This window comes from Rhea pennata, chromosome 1 (genome assembly GCF_028389875.1).
Source record: "Rhea pennata isolate bPtePen1 chromosome 1, bPtePen1.pri, whole genome shotgun sequence".
Taxonomy (NCBI): domain Eukaryota; kingdom Metazoa; phylum Chordata; class Aves; order Rheiformes; family Rheidae; genus Rhea; species Rhea pennata.
In genome coordinates, this window is record NC_084663.1 from 58,803,770 (window position 1) to 58,819,577 (window position 15,808).

General features: G+C 41.6%; 1 protein-coding gene across 1 annotated transcript in view; it reads left to right on the top strand.

Annotated features, from left to right (window-relative positions):
* The first annotated feature begins 4,481 nt into the window (after window positions 1-4,481).
* The window catches only part of LARGE1 (LARGE xylosyl- and glucuronyltransferase 1), a 286,606-nt gene continuing 275,279 nt past the window's right edge, over window positions 4,482-15,808 (top strand). Inside the window, exons 1-2 of the mRNA XM_062588926.1 lie at window positions 4,482-5,198; window positions 7,054-7,140. The gene's annotated coding sequence lies outside the window, so the exon portion shown is untranslated. The remainder of the gene's footprint in view (window positions 5,199-7,053; window positions 7,141-15,808) is intronic.

The following is a 15,808-nucleotide window of genomic DNA, read 5'->3' on the forward strand; positions in this document are numbered from 1 at the left end:
AAGTTGCCACCAAATTTCAGAAAACTGAAGTTGCATCATATCTACTATGTATATCTCTTGTCTGCCAGCTTTATGGTTATAAAAAGCCCTATTCCTTTTTAAAGCTAAAATATTTAATGTTTAAGTTTAAAAATATTTAAGCTAAATTTAAGTTAAAATAACCAGCTCCTAACAAAGGGAAGCTAGTAACTCACAGTAATGGAGAAACTTTCTGTAAAAAGTTGTCAGGCACAAAGTAAACAAATAGAGAAAATACTCCTTTCTGTCCAGTTTTGTCAGATATAGGGCATAGTATAATAGTACTAATAGTATTATAGTACCAATAGTACTAAGACCCCTGTGTTAACATTTATGACTGTGTCCAGAAGCACTGCTGAATTTTGAGAGACCCATATGTGTACCAGCAGAAGTTACTGCAGAACATTCAGTTTATTGTTTGAAACTTATTTTGGCATAAGATATCTTTTTATTTTTAAGAGCTTAATTTCCTCTGAATCTACATGTTTTTGATTCTCATGTTGTGTTTTCCAATTATTTAAAGGCATTCATTTCACCAGCCTGTATTTTTTTCAGTTCCTATAACCTTGGTACCTCTGGATTTTTCTCTAATTTCCTTGTTATTTTTCCTCTACGTACGGAATCTCCATTAAACTTTAATTTCATGCCCATTGTAGGGAACTTATGAAACAGAAATTCTACTTTATGCCCAAGAACTCGGAATTTGTTTTCCATAGTGGGTTAATTTTACCTATTTCCTGTCTGAAGGACTTTTTCTACTACAAAAGATGATGGACAGCCTGTCCTTCAACAGCTCTAATTGTATTCATTGCAGTAGCAGACTGGTAACAAGAATCTCCATAGTTAGTACTTTCTTCAGATTTTTTGGTCTTACTGTTAATGATCCAATAGTATTAATAGTTGGACAAGTTGGCATTTAGAAGTTAATAGCAGCAATTTATAAACAGTCCCAACAGGCTTTGTTGGCTGGCCTGATTGTGTTGACTGGTCTACTCCCTGCTAGATAAGATCTGAATTTCTCTTCCCTTTGTTCCATTGACAGTATTCTGAACAGGTGATTTTAAGCAAAAGCAGTGATTTCATCGACTGCATGCAAAAGAAGGTCATGAAGAATGCAGGAGAACATATGTTCTCATTTTCAGTATTTTAGCTGCTGTTGTGGCTCCCCCTAAGAGTGGTACTTCACAGTCACTTACGAAATACTATCTTTTTTTCTTCAAAAGACCTCACAGTGGTTAGCTACAATTATGACAAATGACTGTAGAAAGGACTTCATTGGTGTTACATGGTAGATGTATGTACTTGAATATTTGTGGGCCTTAAACCAATAACACAAAATATGCATACCAGAAAAAAAATTTGTTTTTTCATCAAACCTCAGCTAATCTGTAAATGTTTTAGATCTTATAAACAGACTTAAATCCTATTATTAGCTACTGATATTCTGGCGTAGTGTGGTGAAAGTACTATAACCTTTCCGAACTCGCAGTTATGACTTTATCTCTTGTTCCAGTACGTAAAAGAAGCCAAACCCTTGTATGATAACTTCATACTAGTATAATTTGAATGCATAGGAAAGGTAATGCCTAAAAATAGTTTTTAAAAAGCCATCATATAATGGAGTATTTCAAAATAGACACCTTCCTATTCAAAAACAAAGGTCTGGTTTACATCATTCTTTACTAAGGCTGTTAGTTGTAAGATTACTTTCAACCTTATATAAATTGTTGATTTTAAACTATATACTTGGCATCCCCATATGGGCTATGCTGAGGGTTGGACTAGATGATCTCCAGAGGTCCCTTCCAACCTTATCATTCTATGATTACTATAATGTTTGTTTTTTTAATGTAAACAGACTGCTTGCTCCAGAACCTGTGTAGCTGCAGAAAATTTCCTTCTGGCCGAATGAGATCTGAAGTGCAAATATTTGTAGCTAACTTTTTTACTGATGCTTGGCATGAGGATCCTCCTGCATGCTTGTTTATTCCATGTCTATGGCAACTGCCAGTTCAGCATCTTCAAGGACAGGCTGGTGAAGCAATTTTACGATGGGTATGACAAGATTACTCACTTAATTTTTGGAAAAACTTCAACTCCACACATGGTCACCCCCTCCATCCCTCTTGGATTTTGTAACCCCGTGGTTTTCACCTGGATCCCCTGACTAGTGCTGCTCTAGGCTTGAACAATATTTTCCATTGTGTGTGCAGGACACCAGCCTGCAAGATGCAGAGCAATTTTAAGAAAGAAGCTACGTAATACAAAGTTTTATAATTTGTTGCCTATGGTAATAAAGTAGATGATCCTAATAGCTCTTCAAACTAAATTCTTGTTGGTGCTGAGAAAGGTAACAATATAAAGATCCTACAGAAATCTGAAACCTGAACCTGAAAAAGGTTCAGTACCTTGAAGGATAAAACTCTTACAATAAGCTAGTCTTTATAAATAACATGAGTCTAAAAAATGAAATTGCTGAGAATTCCAGTGATAGGCAGCAGACAACCTAGTTTTATTAATAATGAAGCAGTATACACAATCCTGTTTCCTCCTCCATACACCCCCAGCAATTCTTTCATCATGACTGTCACCAAAGCAGTTACAATCCTTCACCAGTGCAAGAAAAGATAAAGACATGTTGTTATATGATGGCTGATCCTCCAGCTTCACTCAAAAATGGATGGAATAACTTGCATAGAAATATCTCATTTATGGCTTTGATTTGCTCATGAAAATAACTATTACAATAGAGGCCAATCTGTGTGTTACTGTAGGTTCCCAAGAAAATCATTCAGATCAGAATTTGAGGTTTCTGATATACAGAGGTTTTCTCATGAGCCTTTCCTAGTTGTCATTATATGTCAAAATCAGCACTTGGTAACACTTGCATGATATCACTAGCATGTTGAACTTCATGATTTACTTCAATTCATCTGTTACTACTCTTGACTCTAACAGGTCAGTGTGTGTACTGGAGGCAGAAACCACGCCTGACGGGCCAGCACCTTAATGAACTCCAGCAAATACCATCTCCCCATGAACCACAATCAGTACCACAGCATACAATATTTTGATAGAGCATACTGTAAACCATAATTTCAGCCCACACTGGAACAACTTCTGAATAGGTCATAGCATTCACATAGTAGATGGAACAGAATAAATTAGCATCTGAGGTATCTTTTGTAGAACAACATATTCCAAGATGTCATTTTCTCTAAAATATTCCTTCATAGTCTTGTAAAAAAAAAGTGGTTAGTACTAAATAGCATCTGTATTATTTCCACTTCTGATTATTTACATTACTACTCAAAGCGTGTGTATACTTCTGTTCCTCTTCCCTTCTAAGAATTTTAAAAATCATATTGTACTCACATTTTCTCCCTCCTGTAACTTATGCTTGTACTTTTTCTCTTAATTTCAGACACCATCTCCACTTGTATCCACAGTTTATCTCACAGTCATTTTAGTATATTGATGTATTGCAACAATCCATTTTACACATGAAGTGAAATAAAAATGATTAAGAAAAAGGCATAGGTAGTTGTTTTATGCCCGTGGGAGGAGGAAAGAGGAGAGAAAAAGGCACGTCTGTCCCTCACTCTCAACAGTTCAAAGTATGCAAGCAAACAACACAGGACAGGTCCGGGAACGTTTAGGCTGAAAAGAATTGGTCTGAACTGCTGACCGAAAGTTTGGCGTTTTTAGGCCAAGCGCTGAGGCTTTAGAGCCAAAGGCTGCTCGCTTGCTCCGACGGGCACCCCACCACCAGCGCGGACCGGGCCACCGCCCCGCGTCCCCCTCGCCGCGGCGCGCTCCTGCCCCTCGCGCCGCGGTCGTTGGGACGGCCGTTAGGCGGGCGGCTCGCGGGGCGAGGGGCAGCCCGCGCCCTGCCGGCCTCGCCCCCCTCCCCCACCCCTTTCCCCAGCGCGGCGAGGGCGGCCTGCCTGCCGCCCTGGGGAGCCGCAGCCCCGCAGCGGGCCGGCCCCCGCTCCGCGCCGGCCCAGGTGTGGCGGCGCGGGGCGCGGCCGGGCCACGGCGGCGAGGGCCGCTGCTGGTTGGGCGCGCGGCGCCTGTCGCTGGGCGGCGTGTCAGCGGGCTGGCTCCGCCTCGGCCCCGCGCCGCCGCCCGCCCATGCACGGACATGACACAGACACACAGTCACTGCAGCTGCAGCTGAGCCCGGGGCTGAGCGGCTGCGCTGGGCACCCCGCGCGCGGCACCTGGCAGCGGCAGCCGCCGCGGCCGCCTCCGCCTCGGCCCGCGGGGCTGCCTGGCGCCCCGCCGGCGGGAGGAGGCGAGCAGCCTCGGCACCGAGGCCCGCAGGGGGCAGCGTGGCACCGGGAGCCGCAGGGATCCGGCGGGGGAAGGCTGGCGGCGGAGAAGGGGCGGGCGAGAGGGGGGAGGAAAGGGGCAGGCTGGCACTGAGACCCGGAGGCGGCCGCGGGCGCCGGCACGGAGCGAGCCCGGGCGGAGCGCGGCACCCAGCGGCCGCTGAGGCCAGGCTGGCGGCAGTAGCAGCAGCGGCGGCGGCGGTGCCGGAGAGAGCCCCGCCGCGCGTGGCTCCTCGGTGCTGGTGACCTTCCCGGGGCTGCTCGCCGCCTGCCAGGCCGGGGCAGGGCCTCCTCTCCCCGCAGAGCGTGTGTACCAGGCCACGGGGAGGGGGCAGGAGGCCGCACCGGAATCCCCCTTCGCCCGCGGCTCCTCCTGGCCGCCGGCAGGGCCTGTGCGCGGTGCCGCTCGCCGCCGGGGAGAGGGACGGAGGGAAACGAACGGGACGGACGCCGGGGCCGGGCTGCCCCCCAGGACAGCGTGGAGCAGGGAGCGGGCAGGCCCTGAAGAGAGAGTCGGGTAGGCAGCAGGAGGAGGAGGAGGCAGCCTGCGGCTTGGAGCCACCTCGGCGGCGCATCCCAGGAAGAGCCGGGGGCACCTCCCCGCCGCTCTTCTCCTCCTCCCGCCGCGGGCAGCCCCTCATCCCACGGAGAAGTGGAGCCGCCTTCGGAGCGCGGGGCTGCGGGGACGGAGCTGGAGCTGCCTGCCTGGGGGCCGAGGAGAGGGAAGGACCGCTTGCCTGCGTGGGAAGGCGGCCGCCGAGCGCCCCGCCGCTGCCCGCCCGTCCCGACGGCCCGGGAGCCGCCCGGCAGCCCCGCGGGCAGCCGGCTCGCCGCCGCGCCGGGAAGGTAAGGTGCTTCACCGGGTTGCTGTTGCTTTTCGGGGCTCGGAAATAGGGTGGGTGAGAGGCGAGCGGAGGCAGGCGTCGGGGGGGGGGGGGGGGGAGATGTGAGTCCGGTAGGAATGGGGTTATTCTTTTGCCTCCCGGATTTTAATCCCCGTCAGATTTGGAGTTGAGCAGATGCTCGGGCGGGCAGGCGCGGTTGTCACTTCCCCGGCACAAAGAGGCTCTTCTCCCCCGGCCGTCGGCGCGGGGCAGCGCCGCGGGGGCGGGCGGAGCGGGGCGGGGGCCGCTGCCCCCATGCGCGGGGCGCCGTTCCACCGGTACCGGCCGCTGCGCGGAGAAAAACCGTTGCCACGCGAGCGTCGCGCCTGGCCTCGCAGCGGTTCAAACGGTCGCCGGCTCCGCGGGGCAGGTCCGCCCGCGGCGGGAGCCTCCCGGGAGGAGGCGCCGTGTGCTGCCCGCCCGTTCGGGGCGAAAACACCGTTTAATGGGGACGCTGGGGCGGCGAGGGTGGTGTCCCCCGTACTCCCCCTCCCCCCCACACACACCCCTCCCTGGTCTGCGCGACTCTGAGCTGGGCAGATCCTGCGGTGATCTTGTGTCAGAACTGTGCCATTTAGATCATTAATCCAAGCTCACTGCTGGGAAGGAGGGGGAATAGCAACTTGCTGCCCCTGTGGAGGTGACATGAAGTTTGACAGTGCCCTTATGTAACTGTTTCTGAAGAGGTTCCTAGCTCGTACTCTGTACTCGGTTTTGTTTGTAGAGAGCAAGTAATTCCCCTTCTTTGCAGAGCATCAGACAAGTGATCTTTATTTGTGCTTTCACCTGAGTACGGTATCCTCCTCTTCTTTCCTCTTGGAAGAAGGATATTGCTAGACAGCAAATCAAACCTACTTTTTCACATATGCATTGTTTAACTGAAGATTAACCTGAGGAGGCATCTGAACACTTGTTATAATGTGTTACCTTTTTTTGTGTATGTGCAGAACTTGGTTTTTATAGCACTTTTGAAATTACTACAGGAAACATTTTCACAGCGCTGATTGCCCGTTCTGTATTCTGGAAGCTATAGATGCCCAGGATGGAAACACCAATAAATCAATCGTCTTCCAAAAGCAGTTAGCTTTTCTTACACAATCTCAGTGATAGAAGGGAGAGAAAGCACTGAGCTAAACAAAGTACTGTGTTAAAACCAGAGTTGGCAATTGCCAACAGGTTGGCACTTTTTATTTAATGAAATCTTCTGAATACAGATTAATTTTCTATATACAACATTTATTATTTTACTTGCTCAGAAATAGGAACAGCAGGAAATTAGATAAATGAACTGAAAGGTTGTCTAGTTTCCCTGCAGTTGCAGTTATAAGTAGCTATGTCTTCTACATAAAAAAAAGAGGAAAAAAAAAAAAGGCTAGCTTGTTACTTCACACAACAAGACAACAAGCTTAGTGGATTACTACATATTCTTTAGCTTTCTGCTGCAAAGGTAGGCTAGGGGGACTAGTTATATTTTTTTTTCCCCATCCACTGGTGAAAACGCACAGACTAATGTAATAAAATCTATGAAATGTAGGCTTCTTTCCTCATCTTATAATGCTCTCATTAAAGTGTGACTTAAAGGGCAGGGAGAATATTTTAACAGTCATTCTTCTTGCTGCAAGTGGAAATAGGTTAACAAAGTAGTTTAATAGGTAGTTTACTTTTAAGAACAAAACAAGTAAACAAAAACCTCCTCTTTTGTTTTTTTTTTTAATGGAGAAATGACTAAGATAAAAAAAAGTTCTCCATATGCTTGTTGAAAACTGCAAATTGCTGGTAAGTATTCCATGTTTGAAATGTGAATTCTTATTGCTTAGGTGTCCTGTGACAACCTTTGATCAGCAAGGCTGCAAGTCATGAAGAAGCTGCAGTAACTGCACAGTCTCTGATGGATAATTGGATTGGTAGGTTCTTTTTGTTTGTTTGTTTGTTTTTTAATTACTCAATCTGGCAGCAGGTTCCTTGTCTCCATCCTGTTGACATTTAATTCCCACAATTTTTGATTTGTGTTTTGCATTACATCTTTCCTGTTCAAAGTACATACCAACTTCTCAATTGCTGCTGAAAGAAGCATAACTTGGAGATATTTTGATGCCAGTATGTTGCAGGACATTATTTTCTTCTTTTAAAGCTGAAATGTGCATGGCAACTTTTTTCTTCCCTATTCAGATGAAGTAAGATGATAAGTCTTTAGGTGTGGAGAAATTTGCACTGGGTTTATTTGAAGGCTCACTAAAAATAATATCGTATACTCATATGTTGGATTTCCTGTGCCAGCTGTTGAATCTATAGGAATTCCAAAGTGTTGTCCTCAGGTAGTCAAAACACAGAGCAGTGGTGAAAGGATGCATGCGTTTTGGCAGCTCTAAGATCTGTCAAAGGCCTGATCTACAGAAATTTCAGTGAGTAGGATTTTATATTAGCCAATGTAGTATTTCTACCAAATGAATTATTTTGGGAAGTTGTTAAAACATATGCATCTCCCATGTACATTTACATTGATAAACTGAAATATTCTTAAGTTTATTGGTTCTAAGGAACTATCCTTCAAGCTATTACTTGTGTGACTATTTCTTATTCAAATGTGTGGGTTTTTTTGTGTGTGTTACTTGAAATAAATCACTAGTGGTCAATAGATCCTTGCATACTTGAGTATTCCCCTCACTCATTTGCTCTCTGATTTTTGTGTGCATTTGTAAGAACTATTTTAGAAAAACAAGCACACATGGAGAAAGAGAAGAGAACCTTTTTTTTTGCCTAATATTTGTAAACTGAAGGCTAATAAAGGGCAGAATTCATAACCTTACTACAAATTCTTTGCAATAAATGCTGACCTTGTTCATATGCAAAACTGCTACTGATATCAATAGTTACTTTTTTTTTTTTGTCCAGATATCTAGGCCTGTATGAAAGCTTCTGTTAATGAGCCCCTATTAGCTTTAATTGAAGATCTTTTTGTCATCTGCATTAGAACTAGTTAAAGAAACCCCTCATTTTAAGGGTATGAGATTTTGCGTATATCAAATTTTCCTTCAACTTGTGTGTCCTGATAACATTATGTTAGGGTTGCTTGAGAAGAGCACCTAATGGCTAATACAAGATTACAGATGCTCATTTTTTCATGAGTTTGTCTCCATGCAGTTACGCTATATTGATTATTTGCCTGTGACTAGAAAATTTTTGAGAAGTAGTTTTGTATGAGGAAGCATATTTACTTAAGCATGTGTGCTATTTTTGTGCAATGGTCTGGTTTGGCCACCTTTCTCTTTGTAGGGAATGTTAGCTTTTAAAAACATTGTCCATTATCCCATATTGCGCGTAATCTAAGTGTCGGAGAGTTAAAACTAATATTGAGGAAAGTAATTTTAGTCTTCCACTTTTGCTTTTAAATTGGATCACTGTTTTCTGGTGGTACCCCTATTGGAAGATAAGGGTTAAGAAATATGCTTTGTGCCTTGTAGGGATTCCTAATTGCTTTTGGTGTCACTTGGCTTAGCCTTTGGAGGTCTATCCCATCTAATAGCAAAGCTTGCTTAATGCATCATTGTGAAAAGGGAATAGCAGATAGCAAATTCTATTTTATAGGGAACTTGGTAACTCGAAAATCAGGGAGAATATTGCTAGAAAGGATTATCCCAGTCTTGGTGTTGACTTTGAAGCAAAACTGTCATCTTTGTGTAAGTGCCATATGTGTCAGAATTAGTAGCGGATTGTATAAAATAGTTTCATTACCTGCTTTAATTTGTAGATCAGACTAGGTCTGATCTACTACTGCTTGCAGTAGTATCCAAATCACTGTTCTTTCTGGGAGGACACCCACTACTTCCAGGAGAATGAAGCTAACTGGATAGAAGCCGTACTTGAAATTGGCAAGAGGAACTCCAGAAAGGTCAGCTCAGTGCTGCAACAAAAAACAGACCAAATCACCTAGCCTGATGATGGAGGCAACTAGAAGTCTCAGACTGTGTAGATAAGCACAGTCTTCCTCATCAACCTCTACATAGATATTGGTACACTTGAAAATAATAAAAGGGAATAGGTGGGTCTTAAAGGAAAGATTTTTCACAGCACTGATTATCCCTTCTGTGTTCTGGAAAGGTATAGGTGCCAGGATGGAAACACCAATAAATCAGTTGTCTTCTAAAAACATTTAACTTTTCTTATATAATCACAGTGATAGAAGGGAGAGAAAACACTTGGCTAAACAAAGTGCTGTGTTAAAATGAAAGCTGGCAATTGCCTGTTTCTTGACCAGTGATAAGAAGAGAGAGATTCCACCACTCTACACTTCTCTCAAGCATTTTTGAGTATTGACGACTGATTTCTATTATTCCAGTTCTATACCAATCATGTGTCATTGGGGGATAGAAAGCTGATGTTGCATACATTAAGCCAGGCTCTGTGTATGCTGAATGCAGTTTTCCTGAGGGGCAGCTAGTCAAGAGCCTCATCAATTAACAGTGGCTGGTTTTACTGTTTTGCCAGTTATCTGTGAAAATGATGAAAACTGTATTTATGATCTACTGCGGTCTGGGAAAACTGTAAGTGGAAGTGCTGACACCAGAACCTTAACTTTCATAATTCAGATAGACAACACCCGTATCAATTTACACCTGCAGTCACATTCTGAAACTAATACACTTTAAAATTAAAACTTAGTTTTGTAAAATTTTTTTTAAGCATCTACCTTACCTTCACCAGAATATTCTTCTGGCTTATGACTCCTAGTGAAGTTTGAGTTGTCACTTTAAATTGCAGCTTTCAATAGTCCCTCTAAAGTTTAATCCAATAGTATGATATTTACATGTAGAATGCCATCATTTTGATTGTATCCTTAGTTTTAGAATTTTATCTCCTGGAAGATGTTTGACAGTTAAGACTATGAATACGAGAGAACTGGAAAACTATGTTATTGAACATCCTTCATTTAAATACAAATCAGAAAAATGAAAGAATTGGAGGAGGGGAAGAGGTAGAGAAAGAGAGGGGGAAGGGCTAGAGAGAGGGAGAGAGACAGAGACAGAGAGACAGAACGTGTGGGATTTTATTGAGGAGCAGCCAAGCAACTGCTGTATTTTTGATGCAGTTACATTCAGCTGAATAATGATCCAGATATTTTAAAAAATTATATTTTCAAGGGTTGAATTTTCTTGCTTGTTTTTCAGTACTGAAAATAGTGTGATGTAATTTGTATCCAAGTGAAACTTTTATACAAACAAATATGAGCCTCTTCATTTTTTTACAATTTCCAGATAAAGTTACAGACTTGTTTAGGGACTTGGGAATGACTGTGTCTGAAGAAAATAATGCTTCTCACCCTGGAAAAAGAAAGCTGTTACTGAGTGGTGAATTGTTGAGATGAGATGAAGTTTCTAGCTGATATTCAAAGCTCTTCGGGATCCTCCAGAATAATGGCCAGGTTTCACTGTCTTCTTCTACCTGATTCCTCGTCCTGCACCTCTGCCTCAGTCGCTTTAGTACTAAATTCCCTTGATGATTATTTTCCCTTCTGCTTTCAGTAAATGCTATTGCTAATTAATATTGTAAATAGATTTTTATGTTCAGAAGTTGCCAGACATTGATGTATGAATTTGTTTAATTCAATGTCTTTCAAGCTGAAGATACTGTAAGGAAGTATGACACTGTTTGGAAATATGAAATGGAAACCAATCATTCTAGTATTGCCAGATACCCAAATACATGTCTTTAAATTGTGTTCTCCTTAAGATTCTTAGGTTTCATTTTTTTCCAGTCTTTCTGGTTCTAAAGTGTCACTCAGATTTAAACACAGGGAAGTTATCATCCATGTAAGACAACTCTTTTAAGATAAAATATTGCATGCTTAATAATCCTTAAACAGGATAGGGATGGTTCTTACCCCTTTTAAAGAGTAAAATTGTCTGCATGTTTGGATTCGTCAGTGTTAGGTATACCATACAACAAAGTGTTGTTTTTATTAGAACTGAGAATTGGAACATTAAAAGCACAAGGCTCCTGTAAGTTGTAATCTTTCTGTTGTTACATTTGGAATATTTTATAACCTATGTCCTTGATTTTGGTCTTCTAGAGCTTTTTAATCTCATCTACATTTATGAGAAGCTGGTTAATCTTCAGTGACTCTTACAAGTAGTGGAAAGCAGTAGGTGATAATGCCATAAACAGTTGAGTACTGAGAAAGTTGCAGCCTTCTACCGTGTTGACATTGACATCCACAAAGCAAAAAATGATCAGTTTAAAGAAATGGTGGAAGCTTTTGGCTTTGGATGCCCTTCTTCAGTGAGATTTACGTTGACAAAGTATGGGATACTACAGATGAAAAAGAGGGGAAAAAAAATCAATACTGATGATGAGGATAGTGTTGTTCCACCATAGGATGGGACCTAGTAGTGACTGGAGAAACCATTAGGTGATGAGAGGGAAAGTGAGTTTTTTTTTTTTTTTTTTTTTTTAATCTAATGTTGATTTTATACCAAATTGCTGAGGCTACTATGCAGAATGTAGAATTAAAATAATGTGGTCTGTACCACTAGCTCAAAAAGCAAAAATAAGTAAGTACAAACTGAAAATATCATAGATACAGCTATCTGATCAGCTCACTTTCTAGCTGTTTTTGGATAAGGGAGGACCAGACACAGTTGTCCATTGCAATAGTCATCCACCTTAGAGCTTATATCTCTCTTGCTTGTACTTAGAGCCTTGCCCCCTGCTTTTGCATTCTCTGCTGGGGCAGTTGGATGTAAAATCTCAACTTCCTCGTACTTGCCAGTGTCCACTGCTCTCACATCAATGTTCACATCTGGCACCTGAAGTGTATCAGATTGCATCATATCAATGATGCATGCTTTAGGCATGTGAAAACACCAATGTCTTTAGCAAGAACTGTTGCTTAATATACTAGTGCCTTAAAGTGATCACTGATGATACTCAGTATGTAACAGTGTTTGTATGGAAATGTACGAAATATATGCTCATATTAAATCTAATACATACTACAAATATTAACAAGTTAAACAGAGAATAGATAAATGAAAAAAATAAGCCCACCATAGTAAAGTTTAGATGTTCTTTGATTTGGAGGCTATGCAATGACCAAAGGGAGAAAGGAGTGTGTTTTACTTATGAAGGATAGGAAATAGATACAACAGTTAAAGGAGAAGGACACAGGAGAATGCTTTAAGGAGAAAACAAACATTTCCTGGTCATTAATGGCTGTAAGTTAATATTATTTATTAAATATATGCAGTTTATCTATGGCCAGCTGATGTTAAGAATGTGGAGAGTGAAAGTGGCACAAGCAACATTTAGCCCTCAAATGTAGCAGAAGTTACCGTAAATGGGACTATAAGGAGACCAAAGCTTGTGCAGAGTCATAGACATATCCTAACTGGATGAAGAATGCTGCACTTTTATTGGCGATATCATTTTATATCATTTCTGATCAGTGATAGGGTCAGGCACAGCATCTGTTTGAATAGAAGGCTACTTTCGTGTGTTGTGTGGTTTGTATCCCACTGTGCTGCTGGGCAAAATTGTTAAGGGGATAGAGTGGGGAGAGATGGAGCGGAGAAACATCCCTGAGGTAAACTCATATTCAGCATGTGTCAGAAGTTGGTGTAGTATTATACAAAACAAAATTTTCAAGTGTCGGAACTTCCTTTTTGTCCTAAATCTCTTCGTGCTTTCCATACGTGAGGCTCTCCACCTTTCCTCTCTCAGACCTAAGCAGAATGTATTCTACAACAGTAATAAAGAATTATGACCTGCAGAAAGTATCAAGAATTCTCTGAAATAATTAATTTTGCAGTATAGTTAATTTTCTGTGTGGTTGAGTTTTGTCCCTCAGTTTTGGGTTTATCATGCTGCATTGGTCATTGCTATGTTGAGAAAGGCCTGAGTCTGGCGTTTTCTTTTTTTCTTTTTTCTTTTTTTCTTTTCTCCTAGCCTTTCATATTATAAGTTGCCATGTATGAAGGTAATGTGATTTGGGAAAACATCTTGGCTTTTTTGGTTGAAATAGTGGAATTGCAAATGTGGTGTAGAAAGCAGTTATTTATTCATGTTACTGAAATGCCTAGGGGCTCAAGTTGAGAGAAAGTTTCCTTCATGCTGGGTGAAGCACAAATATATAGAGTCTGTGTACCTTAAGGGTACTTCATTGGAATATGAATGCTCGTATAAAACAGCAATATAAACACTGATGTGTGGCTGGAACTCTTCTTGCACAGCAGCATTTTCATGCCAATAAAATTCCACAAATGATGGAAGCAGTTCAGATAAAAGCACCATTTTTGCCAGTATAGTTGTGACTACTGTGGTAGCTTCTACTAGCCAAGTTATGTCAATCAACAATCACTTTTCACACCATCAGCCAGCATAGCTGGGCTGTCAGAAACTCCTAAAGCACGAAACCATTCCTGCCCAAAAGAGCTCACAAAATGTGGAAGTAAGAATGTGCTAAAGTGTTTGAAAACTGATACATTTTTTTTTCAATTGCAGTTTTAATCTCAATAATTTGAGATACTTTCTCAAATGATCGTATTTTTCATTTGAATGTCATTGTCTTATTTGTTACTGGATTTGTTTAAATGTCTGTGGAAAAGATAGAAGCTGTGTTCTTGATCCACTGGCAGCAGCAACAGCAGGGGACAATTCTGAAAGAATTCACTGTAGTTCTGGGACATAAATGTATTTAACCGTGTTTCTCTGTCAGGTTATTTTTTTTAATTGATGTAGTATTTTAAGTACATTTTTATATTTGACTTGAAAGTGCTAAAATAAAATCTTACAATAGTCTGTAAGACCAATTCTTTGGACTAACCAAACAGAAACTTTTTGCAGGATGGAGATAGATTCCACTGCACCTGCCTGTGCGTGGTGGTAATTTATGAAAGTTAAATTAATCTAACATGACAGGAACAGAGTCATTCATCACAGATAGCAAGAAATTGAGGTTCCCTTGAATTTTCTTGTCTTCTTTGCCTGTATTCACCATACATATCTGAGTTCATGATGCAACTTGTTTGATCTCCAAGAACTGATTCTGTCTAATCTGCTTTGAGTCAGGGTACTGCAGTTGTTTTAAGGCTTAGTACCACTGACTAATCTGAGCAAAGTGGAATTTCTGGTGAAATTTTAGTGACTTGAACAGTCTATTCTAGCAGGCCAGAGATGTTACTAAAAAGTGAGAAACATTTTCAGGAGCTGTTTGTAATGCTGATTTTAGTGAGAAATCATTCTCTAATTGTTCAGGTTATCTTAGATTCATTTTGGAATCCTCTCTGCTCTTTCTTAAGTAGACTGTGACAGGTGATACACTTTAATGTTTTCAGTTAGCCTTTCTTATCGAACATGGACCTGACTATCATGTTTAATGCTGTTGCTGACTCTAACTTCACCTGAGTTTACTGAAGTAATGCAATGTAAATTCCCGCTAATAACCAAGCCTGTGAAACTAGGCTGAACAATGGAAGAACACAAAACCAGTGTGCCTTCCTCTTAGCTGACTTCCTTTCTCCATCCTGTTCAAGCCCCTGTTTTTTTAAGGTCTTGTTCAAAATGCAAATGAGAGTGTTCATAGGACTTCAAGCTCAGACTCCCTTAATTGAGCTGAATTTTAAATATCCAAGTGAAAGTCTTTGCCATTCTTACTTTATTTTATTTTTTTTTCTATGAGCACTGAAATCAGTACCCCTAGTAGGGGAGTGAGGAGCTAATAGTAGAGCTAATATATATGGGGATCTGTTGGTGTCCTGCACTTTGAGACTGCCACTCTATCCATAAGTTAGCAATTTTTACTGCGATGGGATATTGATGAGCATACAGTGATGCTTCTAGATGACATAGGGGTTCTTGGTAGGAACCCCAGCATTGATCTACAGTAGTCATACTAGACACCCCAAAGGAATATGAATGTAGCAGATGATAAATCTTTTTGCATAAGACTGTCCCATTAGCTGCGGCTAAAGAGCCAAAAAGCACCCTAAACAAAGAAAATGGAATTCAGCAGGCCGTGTAATGGACAAACTTGCACAAATTACAGCTTTTTATCTAATGTCTTGATTCTGCCAGGCGTATGTGCTTTTGGAAATGTTGTAATGGAAATTGCAAATGAAAAACCCTTCATTCTCAGTAAGGATATAAAAGCTTTTCTTATGGTGCTGGTATGGAATGTAAAGCATTTGCAATGTTAATTTAAGGAAAACAACATGATTTTCCTTTGGGAAAGTGTTAGTATTGAAAGCAACACAGGTCTACCAGTAACCCAGGTCTATCACTGTATAATAATGTAGTATTTCTTTGCTGTTCCAGTAGAGCAGAATCTGTTTTGATGTATCACTAAGATAGGAATTAAACCACTGTATGCGAAAGTGAAAAAGTGAAAACCATCAATCTATTTTGCTACCAAGTTTTGCATCTTCTTTTCTTGCTTCCTTTCCCCAAAACAGTGATGATGGCAGGATAACATTTGCAGTGTTTTGAAAGATGAAATGCTCCAGAAAGCTACTAAGTGTTCTTATTTTTATATAGAACTATTTCTGATTCAAGATGTTCTTGTCATGGCTTATACTTGGT